General features: G+C 43.8%; 1 protein-coding gene across 2 annotated transcripts in view; it reads right to left on the reverse strand.

The window, feature by feature from the left end:
* Positions 1-22,814, reverse strand: part of DOCK1 (dedicator of cytokinesis 1) — a 497,787-nt gene that overhangs the window by 195,201 nt on the left and 279,772 nt on the right. The window lies entirely within an intron of this gene.

Below are 22,814 nucleotides of genomic sequence, written 5' to 3' on the forward strand. Positions count from 1 at the left end.
AATATTCACTCAGGAAAATGTTTGAGGAGCTGAAGTATCAATAAATGGGGGTGTATTGCTTTTGCATGTACAGCTCCACCATATGCATTCTTCTTAAATGCAGGAATGGCTAATTGATTTGGAGGAGGCACTGCACATATGTATTCTGCTCTTAACAAAATACCCTACAGTGAAAGCAAAAGCAAAGAACAGAAATATTCTGTTTCTCTACCAAATATGGATCTTCACATCACTCACACTCCTTTGGAGATTTTACAATACCATTCTCTTTATGGTAGAAGATACATGGCTGTGTAGCAGAAAATTTGTTCAGGAGTAAATGTTCCAGAGGCAGACATTTTGGAATAATTACCTGACCGAGATCAAGAAGGCTGTGTGAAGCAGGGTGTTTCACCTCTCCTAGCCTTGATTTAATCATCTGTACAATGGCAACAATGATTTTAAAATCTGGGATTTTTAAATTTAAGTCTTTTGACTTAAAATTAACTAACTTTAAATTAAAAAGTTTAAATTGGGGGGGATCCCTGGGTGGATCAGCGGTTTAACGCCTGCCTTCGGCTCAGGGCGTGATCCTGGAGTCCCGGGATCGAGTCCCACCTCGGGCTCCCTGCATGGAGCCTGCTTCTCCCTCTGCCTGTGTCTCTGCCCCTCTCTCTCTCTCTCTCTCTCTCTCTCTCTCTCTGTGTGTGTGTGTGTCTCATGAATAAATAAATAAAATCTTTAAAAAAAAAGTTTAAATTGGTCATATACGTAAGGTGTAAGTTGGAAGACTTAAATTGGTCATATACATGAGGATATTAGCACAGCCATTGGCTACATACCGAATAACGGCTTATGGTGGCAGTGACAGTGGTGATGATGACGAGGAATAAAATACAAAAACATACACAGCTTATTTTAAAGTCACTGAGTCTGTATACTAAAACTCACAAAACATTCATGATAGAATCAAAGGAGACCTAGAAGAAAATGAAGAGATATATTCATGGTTCAGAAGAATCAACATAGCTTAGACACCACCAGTTGAGTCACAATTACAAAATATCAGCAGGTGTTTATTGTAGAAATTAAAGATCTAATTCTAAATTTTATACAGAAGGGCAAATAACATGACAAAACCAAAGAAATATTGAACCAAGGAGGACACTACCAGATTTTAAGACCTATAAAATGACAGGTATCAAAAGAACAGGCTACTGGTGAAAGAACACATCAATGAAACAAACTGACCATACATCAGGCTCACTGATTCTCAAACCAAGTGCCAAGAAAACCCAATGAGAAAGCACAGTGTTTTCAACAAGTGGTATTTCAAACGGCACAGTGAGACACTGTAGAGCAAGGCAGGAAGAAAAGGGAGGGGAGGAGGCCCAATCCATATCCTACACCACGTACAGAAATCAACTCAAAATACATCATAGACCTAAATGCCAAAGTTAAAATAACAAAACTTCTAGAGGAAAACATAGGAGAAAACCTTCGTGAGCTTGGGCTGGGCAGATATGTCTTAAGATACAAAACACATAAAACCAAAGAAAAAAAATGGTAAGTCAGACTTCTTCAGATTAAAAACGTTTGCTCCTTGAAAGACTTTGCAAAGAGAGTAAAAAGGAAGGCTGTGGAATTGGTACAAAAGGCTTGTACCCAGAAATTATAAAAACTCCAAGAAGTCAATAATAAAAACAACCCATCCAAAAATTAGCAAAAAACAAAAAAACAAACAAACAAAAAAACATTCAAATAGATATTTCAACTAAAAAAGAAACACAATTGGCCAAGACACACAAGCAAATGGGTTCGGTGTCACTTGTCAATAGGAAAATGCAAATTAAAACCATAAGAAGCTAGCACTATACACCTATTAGAAAAATGGAGTCTAAGAAAAACAAAAAACAAAAAAGATGCAGAGGAACTCAAATTCTCCTCTATTGCTGGCCTGAAGGCAAAATGATACAGCTATTCTAGAAAACACTTTGGCGGTTTCTTATACAGTTCATCATACTTACTATACAACACAACCATCCTGCTTCTAGGTATTTACCCAAGAGAAATGAAAATGGGTCCACACGAAGACATCCACACAAATGTTTATAGACAATTCTATTCATAATTCCACACAGGGAGACACACCCAATACGTCTACTATCAACGGACGAGTAAACAAACTGGTACGTCCACAGGATAGAACAGTTCCAAGCAACAAAATAGATCAATTAAATGACACATAAACATGGATAATTCTCCATTGTGGTAAGTGAAAGAAGCCAGACGCAAACATAGAGCATGAATTCATGTATAGGACATTCTGGACACGAAAACATGATAGTGACAGAAGGAGAAGGGCTCCAGAGGGGCACAAGGGACTTTTGTATGAGAATGGAAATACGCTAACCCGTGCACTTGGTCTTGATGACACAACTGTACATATATGTCAAAATGCAGAACCAAAAAAGTCTGGATGCTCCTGTATAATCTTGAAAATATTTATATAAAGAAGAAAATTTGAGAATCATAAAATTCCCTGTGATATGTAACTAATCTTGATATTATATCAGATTCTCTCTTGCTCTTACACATATAGAAAGAGACTAGTTCTAATAAAAGCAGGATCATACTTTAATTATTGTCACTTTCAAATGGCTTTGTTACTCGGCGGTGCAAGCCCTACATCATTACTCTTGTTTTTCACATTGTTCTGGAGTATCCATGCCAATTTATTCTTGCACATGAACTTTACAACCACATTATTGAGTTTGAAACAGGTCCCAATGGAATTTAAATTGAGATTCCACTGAATTTTTTAATTAATTGAGGAGGCTTGGATATTAGCCTTCTCATTTCCGCAAATACAATGTGTGTCCATTTGTTCCAAGTCTATTTTTATGCCATTCAAGAATATTTTGCGGTTTTTGTCATATGGATTATAAAAAGCTCATTACTGTTGCTCTTATTGGGAGGGGTGCCTGCTTCAAAAACCTTTGACATTTTCTCTATCTTTATTTGTGTATTTGGGAGATGACTGAATTTAATGCATGTGTTTTGTGATTAAACTTACAGAATTCAGTTATTCCTCCCAACAGTGGTTGTTATGGTGGGGGGGACCTCTAAAACCAAATATCTATCAATAATTTTGTGCTATCCCTTGTGATTGTGGTCCTTGTTTTCTTATTCCTGTTTCTAGACTTTAATGACCCAGTCCATCCCTACCAAGACAACATCAAGTTGTATTAGTAACTGCTGGGATCTTTGATTTTTTAGATATTTTAATTAGCATGCCTTTAGGGTCTGATTTTTTTATTTCTATTTTTCTACTGACAAATAACATGGTGTAAGGTCAAGATGCAAGATGTGTTGATTTGATACATTATACGCTTCTTGCAACATGATCACCATCATACCATGAGGAACACCTCTAACAGGTGAGAACGTTTAAGATCTAGTCTCATGGATATTAACTGACGACAGACCTGTGTATCATCATATTCCTAACTTAGAAATCACCTGCAACAAAATATGTGAGGCTAAACAAATATGGTTATGGATTTTACCATAATAGAAGAGTTTTATCATGGCAGAGAGACTGGATCAGCAATACAATTAAGCATAGGGGAAGGGAGGGAAAAATAAAACAAGGCATAATCAGAGAGGGAGACAAACCATAAGAGACATGGACTCTAGGGAACAAACTCTAGGGCTGCTGGAGGGGAGGTGGGGGGATGGGGTAACTGGGTGACAAGCATGAAGGAGGGCATGAGATGGAATGAGCACTGCGTGTTATAGGCAACTGATGAATCACTCAACTTTACCTCTGAAACTTATAATATACTATATGTTAATTAACTGAATTTAAATAAAAAATAAAAACAATTTAAAAATTAAGCATCAAGAAAAGCACATAGGTATGCTGGTAAATTCTTAATAATGGGTAAAAATGGGACTTCCTGGGACTCATAAATATGTAAGGACAAGCTATATAATAAAACAGAACTTAGAACAGCCACACTTTTCACAAATCTCATTTCCTAGGAGGGTAACGGAGTCATGTTATTAATTCATTCATTTAATAGGCATTCACAGAGGGCTGCTGTACGTGCAGCGCAATCTGGAGCCCGCACGAAGCTCACATTCTACCGGACAGAGTATGTTGAGAGGGAGCCTACTGGAAGTGAAATTTAAACATCAGCTTCACCTGTCAGAGCTGAGGTCAGCTAGCACGTGAAGGAAACCCTCTGGTGACATCACGCACGTGGCAAGTACACGCTGCAGATGTCATCATGTCAAATTTTGTAAAGATAAAACAAAAAACCTCCTCGGACGTCGACTTGGAGAAAACATTCAAGGGGAGGTCAGCTAAAATCTGTAGCAATTACCCAGAGTTAAGGAAACATTTTTCATATCTCCTATTTATTTCCACACAGACATAATGAGAATACTAGAAGAACCCATTCCACTAATCTGATTAAAATTTAGAGCCGCATTTTATAATTACCAAATTACTTAGCTTTGATCATAACAGTGACCGTCATAATTTTAAATTAGGGAGTAAAAACATTAGTTTGTCGAGATTAATCTCCTTGAACAAAATTCATATATTTTTAAGATTAATGTTTTTATCTCGTGACAATCATGGGCCTTGCAGTTATTCACCACGCACATAAAATTAAAAAGAAAGCATCGCAAATCAAATTGGTTTTCCCATTACCTGAACCCAACACTCTAATCACAAGTCACATAGAGAAGATGCAAATTGGAAGTCACTTTCCAACAAATGTTCCGTCAAGATTTTTTTATTTTTTATTAATCTTGCTTAGGCAAGATCTTAACAGCATGTAGTGGAAGGTAAATCCACAAAGTGGTACGATAATGACTAATTTTAATTATTTTCCAGAATCACTACTTGTTTGCAAAATTGAGTATGTTTTCCACAAGCTAATTATCTGGCTACACAGTTAAAAGTTTGCAAAATGTAATGCTCCTAGTTTCTATCTAAAGAAACAGCATACAGGATAATGAAGCCCACTTGTTTTGAATTTAAATCAACTGCTTAGGTGTCAGGAAGAGGCAAAAAGCAGAAATCTAGGTTGATCAATTAAAAAGAAGCACAGTCAATAGGAGGCATTTGCTTGAGAGAATCACAGACCTCAAACGTGACTACATGCAAATTCCGGTAAGGAAATCACCATGATTTGTCATAAAACCATTCTGACACGTAAAAAGCAAAACTGCAGTATTAATGTGGACCAAGGTAAAGGTATGGCCCTGGGAGGCCGTCCTTGAGTTGCTGCACACTGCCCCCCAACTCCAGCTCTGCTTCTGTTGCAGGCTGAATTGTCGCCCCCCAAATTCTTTTTTTTTTCTTTTTAAATTAATTTTTATTGGTGTTCAATTTACCAACATACAGAAAAACACCCAGTGCTCATCCCGTCAAGTGTCCCCCTCAGTGCCCGTCACCCATTCCCCTCCAACACCCGCCCTCCTCCCCTTCCACCACCCTTAGTTCGTTTCCCCGAGTTAGGAGTCTTTATGTTCTGTCTCCCTTCCTGATATTTCCCAACATTTCTTTTCCCTTCCTTTATATTCCCTTTCACTATTATTTATATTCCCCAAATGAATGAGAACATACACTGTTTGTCCTTCTCCGATTGACTTATTTCACTCAGCATAATACCCTCCAGTTCCATCCACATTGAAGCAAATGGTGGGTATTTGTCGTTTCTAATTGCTGAGTAATATTCCATTGTATACATAAACCACATCTTCTTTATCCATCATCTTTCGATGGACACCGAGGCTCCTTCCACAGTTTGGCTATTGCGGCCATTGCTGATAGAAACATCGGGGTGCAGGTGTCCCGACGTTTCATTGCATCTGAATCTTTGGGGTAAATCCCCAACAGTGCAATTGCTGGGTCGTAGGGCAGGTCTATTTTTAACTCTTTGAGGAACCTCCACACAGTTTTCCAGAGTGGCTGCACCAGTTCACATTCCCACCAACAGTGTAAGAGGGTTCCCTTTTCTCTGCATCCTCTCCAACATTTGTTGTTTCCTGCCTTGTTAATTCGCCCCCCAAATTCTTATGTTGAAGTCCTAACCTTCAGCACCTGAGAACAGGACTGTATTTGGAGAGAGGGCCTTAGAAGAGGTAATTAAGGTTAAATGAGGTCATGGCCAGGGGTGGGTGGCAGTTGATCCAGTAAGTCATTATAAGAAGAGAAGATACACAGAGACATGTGCAGAGGAGGGAACGTACAAAGACACCGCAAGCCAAGGAGGGAGCCCTTAGAAGACAGCAGTGCGCCGAAAGCCTTGATCTAGGATTGCTGGGTTTCCTCCAGAACTGTGGGGAAATGTATTTCTGTAGGTTAGGCCACCCACTCTGCGGTGTTCTGTTTTGGCAGAGCTAGCAACCTCCCTCCCTGCTCCAGTCACACTTCCACGGGGTCCTAGAACCTTGCCTAGCTCCCTCCCTGCAGAGACTGCCTGCCTTTGCCCCCTGAAAGAGGCTCTTCAGCCAGAAGACCACCTGACTCCCTCCCTCCCCTTCCTTGAGCTTGGCTTCAAGGCCTCCTTTTCTTCCTCCCCCCTTTTTCTTCTTTCTTAAACTATATTTTAATTTTTTTATTTTTAATTTTTTAACTTTATTAAATTCCATTTGCCAGCATATAGTATAACACCCCATGCTCATCTCATCATGTACCCTCCTTAACGCCCATCACGCAGTCACCCTATCTCCCACCCACCTCCCCTTCTGCAACTCTTTGTTTCCCAGAGTTAGGAGTCTCTTATGGTCTGTCTTCCTCTCTAAATTTCCCCACTCAGTTCCCCTCCTTTCCCTTATGGTCCCTTTCACTATTTCTTATATTCCACATAAGAGTGAAGCCATAGGACAATTGACTTTCCCTGGCTCATTTATTTCACTCAGCATCATACCCTCCAGTTCCATCCACATCCATGAAAATGGTAGTATCTTATGATAGAGTGTGTCATCCTTTCTGATGGCTGAGTAAGATTCCATTGTATATACACCACATCTTCTTTATCCTGTCAGCTGTCGAAGGACACCGTGGCTCCTTCCACAGTTTGGCTGTTGTGGATGTTGCTGCTGTGAACATTAGGGTGCAGGTGTCCCCACATTTCACTCCATCTGCATCTTTGGGGTAAACACCCAGTAGTGCAATTGCTGGGTCATAAGGTAGCTCTATTTTAACTTCCTGAGGAACCGCCACACAGTTTTCCAGAGTGGTTGCACCAGCTTGCATTCCCACCAACAGCGCAAGAGGGTTCCCCTTTCTCCACATCCTCCCCAACATTTGTTGTTTCCTGTCTTGTTAATTTTAGCCATTCTTGCCCTAAGACCTCCTTCTCTAAGAGCTAAGCCTACAGCATCCCATTTCAAGTTGTAGCCTGGCTCTGCACCAGGACACCTGACCCTGCACCCTGCCTTCTTCGGGAACAATACAGGATCCACCCACTTATGATCATCCTCATCTATCAGCTCTGCTCCTTAGAATATGAACTCCACAAGGACAGAGATCTTTGGCTACCAACAACAGACCTCTCTCATTTCTAGAAAAGAACTATGAATCCATGTATGAATTCAGCTGTCATTTTTTAAGAAATAATGTTTAAAGTCAGAGAAAAGGACAAGGCCTAACAGAAACAAGTAGAAGGGAAAATTGTTCCATCTAGCAAAGGCCATGACTTGAAATAAGGAGAGACTGATTTTACCAGTGGAGAGGAGAATGTACTCCTGATGAAGTTACTCACTGCTTTTCCAATCCTTTTAAAGATCCCTAAACCAGGACACCTGGGGGACTCAGTCAGTTAAGCATCTGCCTTCGGCTCAAGTCATGATCACGGGGTCCTGGGATCCAGCCCCATGTTTGGCTCCCTGCTCAGCACAGACTCTGCTTCTCCCTCTACATGCTGCTCCACCTGCTTATGCTGTCAAATAAATAAAAATCTTTAAAAAAAAAAAAAAATAAAACAAAACAAAAGAAAGATCCCTAAACCGATAGCTAATGTGTACCATTCTGAAGAAATTCACGCACCAAAGCAATTTTTACAATAAGCTCGAAATGCATGTTCTGAGACAACGGTGCCAGCAGTCTGCACTGAAGCTGGCCCTGAATTCATGATCCCAACACATCTCCGTGCTGGGGTTTGCTAGAATCCACCTTGGAGCCACACGTATTCAGAGGTGTTCTCTTTCCTCTCAAGTGTGCTCTCTCTCTTGTCATTTTACCATTTTCAAAGCAAATTAAACAATGCCCAGGGAAAAGGAATTGCCGGATGAGTCTTGGAGAAAACTGGCCGCTCACTGAATAGAAATTGCATTAGTAACGACAATCCGATGTGCTGGAGAATTTGTGCAATTTTGTACGTACAGCAAACGCACTGGGCTCCGCTGTAAGACAAAAGCACGGTCTGCGAGTCTATTTACCAGGCAGTAACGAGGTTCTGCTCCAGCATCCAAGTACAGCCTGTGGCTTCTCTCCCAGCAGAGCTTCCCCTCTGGGCCCAGCCACATCAGATCATTATAAGCCTCCATCAAAACATGCGGCAAAGGCTAAGACCAAAGGGAGTGCGCTGGTGCCCACCCGGCCAACACAATGCAGGCCTGTAATCCAGGAAACATGAAGAAGCAGAAAACCTCATTTTGCTAAAGGGCTTTTCTTGCATTTGAGAGAACCTCACGCCCGGTGCCCTATGCTGGGTGCTGCTGAGCCGATGGAAAACAAAGTGAGCCTTCCCGCCACCACGGGGCCTGGGCAGCGTTGGTGGGACTCAGACACAACTTTCTGGAGGGTTTCCTGGGCACCCTGCATCTGTATGCATCAGGACACGGTGGGGTCGTGCAGCCAAATGGCTCAATGCCCCCTCACGCTACCACCCGAGAGCATAGTCTCTTCATTAAGGAAAGGAGACAAGGGCAAATGTGGATTGTTTTGAAACATTAAAATTATCTTCCAATTGCTAATAGTTTTGTGACTTTGCCAGATGGACAATCTACTTGATTACTAACATCAGTTATGAGTCAGGCAGTAAAATTTCAAGTTAAGGGTTATGAAGGTAATGGGGGAGAAACAGCCAGAGCTCAGAAAAAGTCAAGACGCCAGGTTTTAGAAAGGCTCCGAAATTCCTCCCTTCTCACATCGCTGTGAGTGGGATCGCTGAGCATCCATCTCAGAGCAGTCTGACAGTCACTCCGAGACGTGGCTTCCAGAGTTGACTGTGTCTGAGCCACAGTGAAAAAACTCAGTGTTGATGCCCCAATATCAGGGTCACAAGTCAAAGCAGGCCCCGTTCTGACTCTGGCCAGCCTTGGAGTGATTGTGAAGTTGTTACTGCCTGGAGCCGGGAGGCCACGGGGCGGAGCTAAACATCACTGCAGCTTCACCCCTTTCCATGCACTACCTTCCACTAAGACCTAGCATGGTCTACATAAGCCTTTTGCAATCAGAGGGCCCCATTTCAGGTCCAGGAAGGTCGTTTCTATGAGAATCAGAATCTGTGCAAAGTATTCAGACCAGCCACTGTAGCCAGACATTTTGGTACAAGGTCTGCTGGCAGGTGGCTCAGAATGAAGACAGCAGGGGACGAGTGAGGCCAGCTCATACCCATTTGGTGTCTCTTTCCTGCTAAGCAGGTGGGTGCTCAGGACATATTGGGGGATATGGAGCAGAGGCATTGGGAATTCTGCTTATAAAATGTGTTGCACAGAAACAGTTGCCAACTATCCGCAGAGCTTCAGAAGTTGATGTTGGCAGAGCCTGACGAGTCTAGCCTCACCTCCCCCCTACCCCCAGCCCCAGGGGCTCTTCGTGATAGCCAGGTGTCTCTCCATCTATCTCATGTATCCACAGGGTGTCCAGGAAGAAGCTCTGGAGCAACAGGACCAAGGAATAGGACAAGCAGGGCCAAAGAGAACAAAAGAAGACAGGTGGGATGTCAGCTTCAGGGCCCGCTGCCAAGCCACAAGTGGGCTGAGGGAGCCAAGAATGGCCACATGGGGAATTTGGTAGAACTGAGAGGTCTTTGGGATGGTCCACTCACTGCTGCCAACAAATGTGGCGCCCCTTATTATAGGCCAGGTCCTGTGCTGGAGCTTGGAACGTGAGTGAAAATAAGGCAAAATGGTACCTGCCCATGTCCAGTGAGAAACAGCCATTAAGGAATCAATCTATGCAGTGGGACAGGGCCAGGATGGGTGACTTCAGCGCTGTAGGGAAATGGAACAGGGGCCAACTAGCCAGGTGGAGGCAGCAGGGAAGGTGGGGGGATAAATGCAGTCCAGGCAGAGGTGTTGCTTAATCATAATAGTGAAAGCATCAGGAGCCTGAGACCTGGGAGCCCAACAGGCCTCACTATGGCAGGAGGTCAGAGAGGCAGAAAGGAAGGGAGGACTAAAGAAAAGGCTGTGGGCACCAGGCACGGGATGCAGTGGGCCCCGCAGAGCCAGAAGGCCGATGCACCTGGCTGGCGGCAATCAGCCATCCTGGTCTTACAGGTGAGCCTTCATCAGAAGCCAAGGAATAATGGGGGAGGGGCACTGCTCGATCTTACTTGCCTTCAAGCCTCCAATGTCTTAACAGCTAATCATTCCCAGGGCAGATGGGACACTACTCCTACCCACAATACAACCAACATGACAGGAAAGAAAGTTGCCTCTCAGGGAAACTTCAGAACACCGACAACGTGGATGTTCACTTAGAAAAGAGCATCTTATATTAGCTACTTCTTATGGATGACAGCTTTTATTTGTGGCTTCTGTTTGCACGTCTGTACACACAAATGCCATTCCTTTCCTGACAATTACAGAAGGGAAAAGGGGAAAAAGGTATCTTTGGAACGACTCATAATTTTCTAAAGTACAGATCCAACAGTTAGAAAGCTAACTCCGTGGAAAGATACAGGTGATTAGGCCCTGCCTTTGGTTGTTGACAGTGTGGGACAATGGGAGGTGGGGAAGATTATCAACAAGAGGGGGCTTGGTGGCACTCTGTGTCATGTCATTTCTCTGGAATCTAAATGGAAAAAACAATGATCAGAGATAACATCCAGAGGACAAGCCAGAGGGCACACCAGGTGTTACTTGCTTCTCTTTGGGACACACTTGTAGTCGCCCCTCTTTGCCTATAGCGTTGATGGAGCAACACGGAGAACTCTTTGCTTGACTAACTAAAACTTACTCCTTTCCTGCCATTGCCAATAAAACATTCAATTATTAAAAAAAAAAAAAAAAGTCAGTTTAGTGCTTAGAACATTCAATTACAAGGGGCCTGCTAACAAATCACAATTCTTATTTTCCTTCCCAGTAATTATTTTCGTATTTTTGACATATAATAACATTTGACTTCCAAATCTCTCTGATTCAGATTTACAGGCAAAAAGAGACTGAGTTATTGGTGGGAAACGTGAATTTCATGATATATTTTGTAAAAATAGATTTTATGTATATATAGTCAAAAATAGACTGCAAAAGTATATACAGTGATTTTTCTGATACCTACTTCCTGTTTGATGGTTATGTAGAGCTTTTGCTTTCCATTCCAACTGCCCTGTTAACATATTTGGATTCATTAAAATACACATCAACTACCTACTATTTTGAGTTTAAAAGAATTTTTGTTATATACACACCTCCCTGCTTTTCTAGGAATGCCTGCTTCAAATCTTCATTTCCTTTTATTTGAAATTATTTATTTTAAATAATTTAAGCCATGGTAAAAAAATTTTATGTGTATATATATGTATAATATGTATATATGTATACATGTCCATATATATGTGTGTATATATATATATATTTTTTTTTTAAATAGTAGTATTCCATACTAGTCTTTCTCCATCCTGAAAAGCATGGTCCACAGTTGTTTTTGTATATAATAAAACAGGGTATCTTCTCTTATTAAATAATTAATGGCTCATTTAAAAAAACGGATTTTCCAGGGACAGAAAGTAAATACATGAATTATTAAGAAGGATCATGTAATCCCAAGCATGGCTATAAACATATACCCAAGAAAATATCAATATCTTACTTGTGTTGTGAGTCTCCAACTCATTTTGATAAGCACAGTAGCAGAAAACAACCCACAGCTGCGGCCTTCTCGCGGGGTTACGCTAACCCATTTGGCTCTTGACAGCTACCCGCACCGACTCACTTTACCCTTGTTCCAGGGTGTCACCAGGAAGCAGAGCTCCCCGGACCCTCACCTCCCAGGAAGACTTCCAGGGCTCTTTTGCAACAAGAGAGGGAGAGTAAAGGAGAATGGACCAATGGCATCACAAATGACACTGCTTTGGAGAGACAGACACCACTCCCAAAGGAGCGAAGTGCTCATTAGCAGCTCAATTCTGATGCTCAGTTTCTCCATTGGTTCCTTGGTGGAGAATATTATTAGTATTCTACTAAAGAAGTAGGAACTGAAGGTATGTTAGCAAAATGAAATAATTAGGCTCAAAAATTTGTGAGTTAAGTAACATGTTATTAAATTAAAGGGCATTAAAAGATCATTTTGCTAGGACTAATTGATTTTTAGCTTTCTAAACAGTAAGCACACAAAATTTAATAGTTCATTTGTTTTTTGAATACAAGTCTAAGCTATTTTTACTCAAAATATCCTCAAAAGACACAGATTTGTATTGTTCTAAATCTGTACAGTCATAAAATGAAATGATCAAACATCTTCACGAACTCCAAGTGGTTCGGAGGGTCGACTGCTGAGTTTTGACACATGTCCCACGGTGACATAAGACGCTAACACTTGGCAAGGGGTACATGTGAATGCTCTATAGGATCTCTGCAACTTTTCCATAAGTCTAACTATTCCAAATTATAAAGCTATTAAAAAGGGGGGGGGTGCAAGTCCAAAAAGGGGGGGTGTCTCTTTTTCTAGAAAAACTATAAAATTCATCTAGGGAAAAAAACTTGTTTATCATGTGAAGATCTCGCTCTCTTTTTTAAATTATGTAAAACTGTCTAATCAAAAAGCTTGAACAAAAAGAACCCTGCATGAGTCAGCTACCGCCACCCAGTGAGGACCATCCTGATCGTCAAAGTGACACGTTCTGATTTAAGCCTTTTTTTCTACTTGGATACAACAAAGGAACCGATGGCTTGAAGAGAGATGTTTGAATCTCACAAACCCAGATTTGTGGGTATGCTAAATACTTCTTCCTAGAAGCTGATCATAAAAGAAGGTAAACTACATTGAAGGATGGCGCGTCTCGAACACGGGGTGTATTTTTCAGAGATATGGAGGCACTAATGACCAAAAGGTGATTTAGTAAGCTAATTATGCAATTACTTTCCAACAGCCACTTGTAAGTACAAATCCTGCTTAAAAATGAATGCTGGAAATATCAGCATGAACAAAGCTGGAGGTGTGTACCCTCTGTGCTGCTCCTGGAGGCTCACCGAAATGACGCCTGATGCCCACGTCTGGGACTACAAGGACAAAGCCACCGGACGATGCTGTAAGAATTGCATTCTGATGGAATGTCATCAAATTAAAGAGTCTCTACCAGACACTCACCGACTTAGTACTCTGCTACCTAGCAGGCCAGTGCACACGACACAGCACTTTGAGCGAGGAACGGAAAAGCTGAATGAACATCCAAAGATGCAGAATGTCCTCTCAAATGTTTAACTTCAATATTTTTCAATTAAAATAGCACTAAGCTCTGCATTAAATTAAGGAGATGACTGAAGAAGACCCAGAAAAGGAAAGATAAGCCATAATGTGCAGGTTCCACGCACGCGATCATGATTTTGAGACACATTCTGACTCCAAGAAACTGCTCATGACATGACTTTCCCTAAGACGGATTGGTGAACTGTGCCAGAAAGCCCTCTGGAAGCTATTCTTTGCACAGAGGCCAGATCCACTTAGTGCTTCCATTTCACAGTGACAACTCAAAGAAAGCGATAAGTGATCTTGAGGGCAGATAGACTTTCTGGGCATCCCCATTTTCGACCATTCACGTGGTTTATTGTGAGCATTGGAGCAGTGAGTCCAAGCGTGGGAGTAGTTGATGCTAAAGGGAAGCTACAAGGGTGCTGGGTGGTCCCACCAGGCACACAGGAGACCTCTCTTAGCTGCTCTGATCTGACGAAGAAACGACAGCTTAAACCAGAGAGGCCCTGGACACAATATATTCACGGGCCTTTCATTGTAACTTCCGTATGTGTTACCAGCATCTTCATTTGGCCCTGGCAACTACTGGTCATTACAAATACCACAGAGAGCGAACTTATACAGCAGAAATTCATGTTCCCAGCTCTGAAGGCTGGATGTCCAAGATCAAGGTATCGGCAGGGCTCTTCTCTCCTGAGGCCTCTCTGCCGGGCTTGCCAGGGCCGCCCCTCCGAGCACCTGGTCCCCTTCTTCTGTGTCCTGATCTCTTCTTACCAGGGCACCTATCAGATTGGATTGGAACCCAAACTAATGGCTTTGTTTTAACTTAATCACCTCTTTAAGGGCCTGATTTCCAAAAAGGCTGCATTCTGAGGCGCTGGGGGTTGACACTTCACATCTGCATTTTGGGGAAGACACAATTTGGTCCATAACAGGACCAGACTTCCTTTTTCTCTGAGTGCAGGCCCTGTGGGTGAAACACCAGCTCATCTTTGTCTCATAAATCATACCCCCAAGACATTTTCTACAATTTTCTGTTTCAATTCCTTTAAAAAACTTGATGACACATGAAAAACAACCTGAATATAAAATTTTCCCAGATTCTCATGATTTTCCCCAACCTCTGACAGTGGTCTCTCTGCACCCAATTCTACAACTGTTCAGTGACTGTCTCTTCTTGACCTTTCCATAGCTTGTTGAAAAGAAAATATCTTCCTATGGCATGTAACAAAGCTAAATAATTTCAACAGGGACAGGTGTTATCACCAGGTTTGGAAACAAACACCAGGGATTCTTCATGAGCACACGCCCACCAGTGCTGCCCTGAGTACACTGAGGGCACCAAGCAGAGGATATTTAAGACTAGCTGTTTGGGGACAGATTTTATAAATATTCAAAAGAAAATATCTCAAAACAGACAAAAAGACAAATTAAAAGAGGAGAAAAAAAAGCAAATTCCTAAAGGGTGGGAGATCCAGTTCCACGTCCCCATCTCCGTAGGCTTCCCTGTAATCTCCACCCCCACTGCTGGGGACTCCTCTGCTCACCCATCCGCACAGAGCCTCCTCCCTCTGCAATTAGGGCTGCCACAAAATGCAGGACACCTGTTAGATGTTAATTTCAGATAAAAAGCAAATTACTTTTTTCTTTTTAAGATTTTATGTATTTATTCATGAGAGACAGAAGGAGAGGCAGGGACACAGGCAGAAGGAGAAGCAGGCTCCCTGCAGGGAGCCTGATGTGAGACTCGGTCCCAGGACTCCAGGATCATGACGTGAGCCAAAGTCAGATGCTCAACCACTGAGCCACCCAGGCATCCCAAAAGCAAATCACTTTTAATATAAGTATGTCTCGCAATATTTAGGACATACTTACACTTAAAAAATCATTGCTTAGGGGCACCTGGGTAGCTCAGCGGTTGAGCACCTGCCTTTGACTCAGGTCGTGATCCTGGAGTTCTGGGATCAAGTCTCACGTCGGGTTCCCCATGCAGAGCCTGCTTCTCCCTCTGCCTATGTCTCTTTGTCTCTCTCTGCGTCTCTCATGAATAGATAAATAAACCTTTTAAAAAAAAAAATCATTGCTTACCTGAAATTCATATTTAACTGGTTGGCCCGTTTTTGTATTTGCTAACTGTGGCAGCCCCACCTGCCATGAGCAATCAAGTCAAAGCTGCTTTAACACACACATGCCTGAGCCTCCTGGTTCTCGGACTGTTCTCCTCCTCTCCCTCCTCCCATTTGCTCAGTCTGGGTGTTCCCCAAGCCCCTTTCCTTAGCTTCTGTTCATTCTCTCTGGGCAAACGTTAAACTTTTGTACATTTAAAAGAAATTAAAAGAAAGGCAACGGCTCATTTACCCAGGAAGAAACAAGGAAGGCCACTCCAGGACCCATGACAGGAAGGATCTTTAACCAGATGAAATCTTTGAACTGTTTTTCCTGTAATTTATCCCTAATGCTCTCGGTATTTATTCTGTGCCAAAGGCTGAACAAGAAGGCTAAGGACACTGAAATATGAGGACACAGTCTCAAGATGTGAGAATCTCAATCCGTAAGAAAGAGGACAGGCATGACCACAGGACAGTGCTGCATGAGTGGCAGTCAGAATGGTTAAGGGCCAGCTTATACCTCCATGGGTGTGAGCTCAGGGGTGGTGAGGATCACGGAGCTGGTGGGCTGGGGACACAGTTACCACAGCCTGTAAGGGCAGGCTCCACAGACAGGGTCGCACTCAGCCCTGGATGGGATTCCACATCCGGAAATGCTGTCAAAATCAGCTCCATTAACCAGAGGAGTCAAATCCACAGAGACAGAGGGAAGACTGATGCCAGGAGGGCAGAAGAGAGACTTATTAATTCATAGGAAGTTAAGAGTTTCAGGTTGGCAGGATAAAATGAATTCTGCGGATGGGTGGAGGCGAAGGTTGCACAAGAATGTGAATGTACTCAAAGCCATTGAACAGTCCACTTAAAAAAAGTTAACCTGTCGGGGAGCCTGGGTGGCTCAGTCCGTTAGGTGTCCGACTCTGGATTTCGGCTCAGGGTATGATCTCAGGGTCGTGGGATCGAGCTCCATGCCGCACTCTGCGCTGGGTGAGGAACTTGCTTAAGATACTCTCTCTCCCTCTCCTTCTGCATTTACCACCCTCCCCCTCCACTCTCTCTCTCTCTCAAAAATAAAAGTTAATTTAAGGTGGTAAATTTTGTTATGTATATCTTACCATGATTAATATATTTTTTAATCTTTAAAAAAAAAATCAGCCTTGACATGACCTAGCACCCTAATACAGACCAAATGGCAAGTAAAATGACGAAGGTTGAAGAAGTTAGCAAAAAGCGAAGTTAGTACCCCTGAAGCAGCAGTAAGCCTAACCAAAATCTTCACTTCTTTAGGGCTGCTCTGCACAGATCATGCGACTCCATGTTCACACTGGTTAGGACCTGTGCAATATTGCAGCAAGTCTAGTTCATCGACAGCAAGATAACGGCTTCTGCTTTACCCTTTGTTGATCTCTTTTCACCAAAAAGAGACACTCCAGAACAAATCCATAGGCCCAGCTCTGAATTTGGAGGATTAAGTCAACAATATCCTCTAGGTTAGACTTTAATAACATGGTCGTCCTTTGCTTGGAAAATAACAGCAAAAAGTCAGAAGAAAACGGGGAAAGGACCCTGAATTTTAATACAGCACAGACCATGGGTATGAGAGCAGTGCAGCGGGCAGAGACACGTGCACTTGGGAAAGCACTGCCTTATCTCAGTGCCAACTGCTGGAGGTCACTGGCAAGGGAGCATTCTTGGCTGGTGAGCTGGAAGGAGCGTGAGACACGCAACTACGGGTAGGAGACTGGACCAGAGAGAAGTCAGATGTCCTCTGTCGCAGTCACTGGCCAGCAAGCTACGCAAGGCACCTCTTTTTCTCATTTTAAGAAGATTGTCCTACCTCCTACCTCCAACCAAAAAAAAAAAACAAAAACAAAAATAAAAACAGAAGTAGACTCATAAATACTGAAAACAAACGGGTGGTTGCACGTGGGGGTGGGGGTGTGTGAAATAGCTGAAGAGGTTAAGACATACAAACTTCTAGTTATAAAATAAATAAGTCATGAGGATGAAAAGCACAGCATAGGGAATATAACCAATAGGATTGTAATAACCATGTCTGGTGACAGATGGTAGCTACACCTGTTGTGCCGAACGCCGCGTAACATATAGAGTTGTCATGTCACTGTGCTGTACACCCGAAACAACGTAACACTGTATGTCAAGGGTATTTCAATTAAACTACCCAGGGTAGAGTACCCTGGGTGGAGGGTAAACTACCCTGGGTGGAGACCCAGGATCGAGTCCCACGTCAGGCTGCCAGCATGGAGCCTGCTTCTCTCTGTCTCTGTCTCTGTCTCTGTCTGTATCACAAATAAAGAAAAAAATAGTTTTTTAAAAAAACAAACAAAAAAAACCTCATAAAAATCTTTTCCGTATGGCATTTCCCCCCCTTAGACCAATGTTACCAGCGTGCAACAAAACTTCACTCTTCAATATGCAAAAGCCCCATGTGAGCCGGCTCGGATTGCCAGCACGCTGGCGTTACCTGTCTAAAGCATGACTGTACCAATATTTCCTTAAAGATCTCCAAACAGATAAGAAAGTATCATGTGGACTTAAGCAATGTATTAAGTAGAAATATTTTTTAAATATATCTTTGCTTTTATTATTATAACTTAAAAAAAAAATTTTAGAGGAGGAGGAGACATCCATAGGAGCTCTGAGTCTCCCCAGGAACACAGTATGCTCCACAGACTGCCCATACACACAGTAGGATTCTCGTGGTTTTGGCTGCCAGCAAATTAGCATATTGCCATCGTGTGAGAATTATAATCCATACATAGTGTCACTAATGAAATAAAACCCAGCGTGAAACTGCCTAAACCGCTTACACTATGCAGTTTCACGGAAGTAATGTGCAGAATCCAATTAAAGAAACCGGTTTTCCTCTCCGAAAGCTGGAAACCAAGGACAGAGTTGAGGCGCAGCGAAAGAAGAAGGTGTAAGCGGGCATGCCGTCAGCAGACGCTCATCCTAGGTGCGGGGTCCTGAGATGCTCGTCTGGGAAGTTTTCTTGCTTCTCCTGCCCACACCCCTTCCTTGTGTGACAACACAGCGCCCACGAGGGCAGGGACAAGGCTACAGGGCGCAGCACTGCACGCTCAGAACTGAGAATGCGGGCATGCGACAGTACCTTATAATGACGGTGCACAGGGGGATGAACAGATCCCGCCTCTAACGGCCCCTCCTGCCCCCCCAGTCCTGGCTGAACCACAGACACAGTGATGGAAGGGCAACAAGGCAGCCAGCCACTGAGAGGCCACCGCCCTGGGGGAGGACAGTCCCCCCCCTTGCTCCCGCCCCACAATGAATACCAGGCACTCCTCCCCTAAAGAGAAGCTCAAATCCCCACCTGACTCGACCACTCCTAGGAGAGTGCTTCCCTCTGACAACTGCAGGCTGCTAGCCTCTGTCTGACTGCAGCTATAAGAACACTGTTCTGAAGGCCAAAAACCTGCTGGTGGCAGGCGAGAATTAATTTACGAAATTAATGAACCCGAATCCTATCACCAGTAAAACCTTGCTTTAGTGTAAGGTCCAATCTGGGTGCCCACGGTGGGATCTGGTGTCTCCACAGTTGATAGAATGGAATGTGGATTATCACCACGAGGGCGAGTGATGCATTCAAACGTGTTCGTAGAAACGCAAGCCCCTGACCGTTTCCAGAGACCTGTGAATACCTGAATGTCAAAGCAACACGCTGCTCGTGGACATGAAAAACAATAATATTTGATACATGAATAGGCATTTAAATTACTTCTGATTTACAGATACCATTTCATCCTTAGCTTTTAAGCTTGCAGTCTCAATTTGTTTTTCTGTTTTGCTCATCCAATCTCTCACGTTGACATCTTTAAGTACTCCTCGCAAATGCTTTTGACTCAGCAATACTGCTTGTGGGAGCAGATCCTAAGGAAACAAACCTAAACAGAGCAGTGTTTTGGGTAGAAAGATGGTCTAGGCAGCATTCCTTTACCCCTGGAAATAACCTAAATATTCCCTAGTTATAAAAGAGTGAAGAAAAATAAGGAACGCTCTTTTGGCCGATAAAATTTGCAAAGCGATGTTAGGAAAGGCGAAGCAATCACATGGAGCAAAGAGGCAGTCGCAGGACACTCGGGATGAATACCAGTGAGAAACACGGATGAGGGCTTCCAGCAAATGCTGGGGAATGAAGATAGAGACTGTGGAAGTTTGCACTAAAGGCCAGGGGCCACACGGCTAGAGAGTAACAAGAAAGAAGAGAAAGTGAAAGAGAAAACATTACGGAGGGGCACCTGGGTGGCTCAGTGGTGGAGCATCTGCCGTGATCCCGGGGTCCTGGGATCGAGTCCTGCATCAGGCTCCCTGCATGGAGCCTGCTTCTCCCTCTGCCTGTGTCTCTGCCTCTCTTTGTGTCTCTGAATAGATAAATAAAATCTTAAAAATACATATATATTATGGGAGTGCCCAGGATGGAGGCAGGCAGACCAAGCAATGCCATGAAAAGAGGGAGAAGAAGTGCTCGGAGAGGTGAAAAATAAGGACTTGAAGTAAAAAATAGGAGATACCAGTGTATTTAACACACACACACACACACACACACACACATTTTGGTGGCATAATTTCATATAGAATATAACACAATCTATATATATAGATTGTATATATAATATAACTTAATCTCTCCGCGTTATCACCTTATTCACCTTATTCACGCATACATTTAGGGCGACCGTTCCTACCTTCAAGTGTTGTTTTGCAACTGTCGGATACCTAGTAAATACTCAAGCGTGTCCTTCGTGTCTGTGCATCAGCAACAGGGAAAGGTTAACCAAAGGCCCGGGAGGCACCCAGAGGAGGAGCCCTGTGCTGAGGGCATCGGATGTGCTCATCAGGACACTGTCAGGGTCCCCAAGACAGAATTGTTCCAGAACTGAGAAGGGAGAAGGTCAGAGGTGTGGTTAGGAACAGAGGCAGCAGGGGCATCTGTGGGGCTGAGTCGGTGAAGCGTCTGCCTTTGGCTCAGGTCGTGATCCCCGAGTCCCGGGATCGAGCCCCGCATCGGGCTCCCTGCAAGCGGGGCGAGCCCGCTTCTCCCTCTGCCTCTCCCCCACCCTCACTTGTGCTCTCTCTTGCTCTCACTCACACTCTCTCTCTCAAATAAATAAATAAAATCTTGAAGAAAGAAAGACATGGAGGCAGCAGCTGGTGGTTCTCAAGGAGCTGCCGAAAAGGCGATGCAACAGGAAAGAACAGAGCAGCCTGGGCTGGAGAAGCGCGCTGGTGGTGGGGGGGAGGGGCGCTCACAGCCCCAGCAAGACTGGAGGGGACGCCAAGAGGACGGGGAGTGGTGAAGGCAGCAGGTCCCGGGGAGGTGGGGGAGCAAGAAGAAGGATCAAGCACAACCGGCTTTGAACGGGAGAGGACACACTTGTCTCCCATTCAGGAGAGACGCGTGGACAGGACTGGGGTGACAGGTGTCACTCTCAAACCACAGTGAAGGGTAGGAGCCCGAGGCGGCTCACACCTGAGGGCTGGAACACAACGCGTTGGGGAAGCACGACCCCCGTGCAGGGGCCCATGTGCATGATCATGCCACTTACCCGGCAGGCAGCCGCTGGGGGACACGGCTGGATACCAGAAGAGCAAGAGGGGGATAAAAGGCGTCCTATCCGGCCAACATGTGTATCCTGTAGGGCCACCTGGCAAAGCAGAACTTAGGGACCGACGGGCATGTGCCAACCTCTCAAATGCGAGGGTCGGGCCTGGGTCTCCAGGCTGGATCCCGGGGCTGTGCTCCTACCCCAAAGGAAAGGACACCAGCTCCAGGGGGAAGCCTACACCGCAGGGGACCTGCACTCACTCCAAAAGGAGAGCACTGAGCCATGCCTGGCACACAAGTCCTTTCAACTCGGGGCTGAATCTTTTGTTAAATTAGCAAATTGGGATTTTTTTTTAAAATTTATGTCTCAAAACTTCACCCACATTGAAAAGTAAGGAGAAGGGATCCCCTGGTGGCTCAGCGGTTTGGTGCCTAATGCACTGGGCCCAGGGCGTGATCCTGAGGTCCCAGGGTCAAGTTCCACATCAGGCTCCCTGCATAGAGCCTGCTTCTCCGTCTGCCTGTGTCTCTGCCTCTCTCTCTCTCTCTCTCTGTGTGTGTGTGTTGCTCATGAATAAGTAAATAAAATCTTAAAAAAAAAAATAAAAGAGAAAAGACAAGATGTCTGCAATAGAGGAGGGTACATGGAGATACGCCCCTTTTTCCTCAAACGCAAAGCTCAGTGGCAGATGAGGGTAGGGCATATTATTATTATTATTATTATTATTATTATTATTATTATGGCATTGGGGATGTTTTGAATTCTCAACCGCAGCTTTTTGCTCACGCGTGAGTGTGAATTTTAGCCTCTTCGTTCTCCAGCAGATGGAACAGTGAGGTTGCCCAGCCTGGAGACTGCCACACATGGTCATAAAGAACACCTCCAGGGTAGGGGTTCCTGGGACATGATGACGTGGGAAAAATAACAGGTTTCCACTAAGTCGCAAGTGGTTTTCCCTTTAAAAGCTGGCAATGCTTCTAAAGACACACACTACCCATTTCTTCTCCCTTCCCTTCTATATCAGAAAGGGAGACAGAACACGGAAGACTCCTACCTCTGGGAAACGAATTAGGGGTGGTGGAAGGGGAGGAAGGCGGGGGTGGGGGTGACTGGGTGGCGGGCACTGAGGGGGGCACTTGACGGGATGAGCACTGGGTGTTATTCTGCATGTTGGCAAATTGAACACCAATAAAAAATAAATTTATTATTAAAAAAAAAAAAGACACACACTGACCTCTCTTGCCTTGGTGTCTGCCCAGTGAGCATCTGCACCTAAGATTTCTTCCAACGCCTTGTTTCTTTCTTTCTGGACTGAGTATTCATTTCTATGTAAAGTTTAATAGAAAAGCTCACAGAAGGTACTTCCCAACTCGAGAACTTGAGACTCGATGTGATGAATGACACCTTGACACACAGGTTCGAATGAGTGACCCACCAGAGACTCCAAAGGGAATGGCTTTGTTTGTATGTTTTTTGAGTTTT

The sequence above is a fragment of the Vulpes lagopus genome, chromosome 2 (genome assembly GCF_018345385.1).
Source record: "Vulpes lagopus strain Blue_001 chromosome 2, ASM1834538v1, whole genome shotgun sequence".
In the NCBI taxonomy this organism is placed as follows: domain Eukaryota; kingdom Metazoa; phylum Chordata; class Mammalia; order Carnivora; family Canidae; genus Vulpes; species Vulpes lagopus.